The sequence below is a fragment of the Centruroides sculpturatus genome, unplaced genomic scaffold (assembly GCF_000671375.1).
Source record: "Centruroides sculpturatus isolate CEXI.00-Female unplaced genomic scaffold, Cexi_2.0 scaffold86, whole genome shotgun sequence".
Lineage (NCBI taxonomy): Eukaryota > Metazoa > Arthropoda > Arachnida > Scorpiones > Buthidae > Centruroides > Centruroides sculpturatus.
In genome coordinates, this window is record NW_019384475.1 from 1,160,324 (window position 1) to 1,163,915 (window position 3,592).

General features: G+C 23.3%; 1 long non-coding RNA gene across 1 annotated transcript in view; it reads left to right on the forward strand.

Annotated features, from left to right (window-relative positions):
• Positions 1-545: 545 nt before the first annotated feature.
• LOC111621303 overlaps positions 546-3,592 on the forward strand; it is a 22,035-nt gene continuing 18,988 nt past the window's right edge. Inside the window, exon 1 of the long non-coding RNA XR_002756044.1 lies at positions 546-658. This is a non-coding gene — a long non-coding RNA (uncharacterized LOC111621303). The remainder of the gene's footprint in view (positions 659-3,592) is intronic.

Below are 3,592 nucleotides of genomic sequence, written 5' to 3' on the forward strand. Positions count from 1 at the left end.
TTGAATCTTCACAATACATCGGTATAGTCATTTCTGATTTTTATTTTGGCATAGAACCAAAATTCTTAACATCGTATTCAAAATAATCTTTGTTTTTATGCATTAAAATGTTTTCAATGATGATAATTCTATTCTTTTCCTTTCGTATCAACAAATATTTCTTTGATATATCAGGATAAAACATATATATTCATTTTTTAACGAGTAATACAATCTGTAATGAAACAATTATATGGAATTGGATGTGTCAGATGACATGTACAATATTACAAATGATAAAAGTTATTCATCTCGTATGACCGATGACTTAGCATCGAATCTTTATAGCTTTGCAGTCGAGACAGACAGGAAAGTGTGATTTACAGGGACAGAACGTAATCTCGCAGCTTGTATAGTAACTTCTTTTTAAAAATCTTGTTGAATTTAATTTATGTATTAAATAAAAGTGATATTTTAATAATAATAATAACAAAATAATAATAATAATAATAAAATAATAATAAAATGTATTATTATTGTTATTATTTCGTATACTTCAAGAGATAAAAAATTTTGGCAACTTACAAACTCCAGTAAATCATCTTTCTTGCAAATTTTATACAAAATTTTTTATATTTATTTTATCTTATATTGTCAACTGGGTCACCAAGAAACTAAGGTACATATATATGTTTTTTATTTTTTTTTATTTTATGACTGATTCTAATGGCCATCGTGTGATTGGTTAGTAATTGGAATTCCATTGCATGGATCATACAATTTCTATTTATTTAATGTCCTAACATTAAGGTTTCCATACAAAATGTCAAAAAGAACTGTTTACCAGAAGAATTTCTACCAATCTACTTTAAATCCTTTTACAGAAAAATAACTATTCTTATTTGATCGTAAGGAAATCTTTGAAGTTCCTTGATAGAGCATAATTTTTATCAACTAAGTAAATTGGATTGTCGATTTTATTTGCTCGTTAAAGTTGTTTTTCTTCGATTTTCGTTTTAAAACTTCGCTACAAATATTTGTAACTTTAAAAATATATTCAAATTTTATTATAAATAGAATTTTACAATAATAACCATATTATTATCTTTATTACAGTGTATATATATATATATACCCGGTTTCTATTTTTAGTANTGCTATTATTATACGGTATATTTTATTTCTTTTACATATAAATTAATTATAAAATGTATAAAAAACCTTAAAATTTAATCTAAAATATTTTTATGGAATTTTTTCACTTAGTTTTCGAGAAGTTTTTGAGGTAACTTTTAGAAATTTTTCTATCTGCCTTAGGGCAACTCACACTATTATTGTTCTTGATCGTATTATTTCAGACAATATTGTTGTTTTTCAATTAAAACACGTCTTGGAATTTAATGTAAATATTATCTTTTTTTTGCTATATTTTTATAATTATTCATTCTACAAGATGAAGAAATTAGTATTTTATAGCTTACACGATATACAGATTACTTAACATTTACAACATTAACGTTATTAATTTATTAAATTTTAATTCGAACTTATTATTAGAAATTGAAATTTTTCTTTAAAACGTGCTTTAATAGCAGAAAATTCCTTAATTTTTTAAGTAAAAATATGTATTTAATATCTAAAGTAACGTAGTTTTAATCGATATAGTAAAAATGTACGAACGTGACTTAAGTAGTTATTTGCAGCTTGTAACTCATCAAATACTGTTTAATTCATAGTCACTTCATTCCTGTCCATGTCATAGGTATCATAAACCTCAATTATACAGAAATTCAACCTTTATGATAGGATATTTATGATCAAAGCCACTCACTTCTATGCCTTATCTAATGGCTAATAAATCTTGTACCTGCCAATCAAGGGAAAAAATATAAATATTGTTTTAATTAATTACTTTTAAACATTGAATAATTTTGCATGCAGAACAACGTTTAAAATTAGGTTAAAGAAACTGAAATTTTCAAAAAAAAACATAGTCTGTTTCTTAACAGAATGGTGAAAGTTACTTAAGTTAAATTGAATTGTGACAGTAAATAAAACAATAATACGCAGTTTTTTAGATAAAAGAAAGAATATTTTAAAAGTTTTAAACTTATTTTCAACGAAAACAAAACTTAAAATAAAAACTTTTACATTATTTTCTACTTAATTTTGCATGCGGATTTACTCGATCACGAACTTTACTATAGGTAATCTATCTTATCAATTTATACATCGTTAATCAAAGAACACTTCCCATCATGTTATTTTATTGTATTACTCTAATAAAGTTGTAGCTAGAAAATTTAATAAGTACCGATATTATATATATATATATAATGGTTATTTTTTTATCTTTACACAAAAGACTCAGCGGCTTTTTTTTCTTATTATAAATTATGTTCGACTTTAAAATTTAACACTTAAAAATACTATAAAGAATCTTTATTTTTTGAAAACCGCATTTAATGAAGCATTTTATTCGTAGAAACAAACGAAAGTGTCAATATAACACACTTAAATCGTTTGAGCGCTGTTAGATATAATTAGATTAGTAGTGAAGCTGCACTCAAGAGGCTACGGATGTTTTTTAAACATGTTTAACAGTAAATATTTTACATTTTAATCACTAAACACCTTTAAAATATTTTAATGGTTGTTTATAAAACATTTTTAATTATAGAATTAAACGTTTTTGTCAATGCAACGCATCATAACACCTTTGAGAGCTCTTATGCGTAATTAGTTTAACAGTGTAGCTGCACTCAAGGGGCTACAATTTTTTAATAGTCATAACAGTAAATGTTCTAAATTTTAATTATCAAATATTGTAAATTGTTAGTTTATGAAACATTTTTTTAATTCATAGAAACAAGCGGAAATTGTCAATATAGCACATTTTTTAATTTATTGAGTGCTGTTTAATATACTTACAGTTTAGTAGTGAAGCTGAACATAAGGGACTGAGAATTTTTTTAATATGTTTAACAGTAAATATTCTGAATTTTAATCATTAAATACCTTTAAAATGTTATATATATAATTATTCAGTTGTAAATGTCTTAATCAGTATGCAAGTATGTAAGCTTGAATATTTTATAAAATTACAAATGTATTCAATTGTGTAATTATCAAGATAAAATAGAAAATTTACGAGCGAATTTTGTGCATTTTTAAATTTGTAATTAGAAAGTAAAATATTTAATGTACAAGGAAATGTTTAGTATTCAATATATAACTTCTATTTTCTCGTATATTAGACTAGATATTTCCGAAAACATAATATATAAATAAATATAAAAAAATAATAAAACGTTTTTTGTACATTTACTAAAAATATTTTATGTTCTTTCTTTATAAAAAAACTACATATCAATATTTAAATGACCAGTATTAAATGTCTGAAATGGAAAAATATACTGCCATATTTGCATAATCTGTTCGTACGAGTTTCCATATTTAGTGACAAGGTATAGTGGAGAGACCACGTTTAAATTCTTTCCAGTATTTTTTTTTTTTTTTTGTTATTTGTTTTTAATATTGAAAAATATTTTTAATAAAACGTTTATAACATTAATATTTATCATTTTAATATATATTTTAAAATTATTTTTTG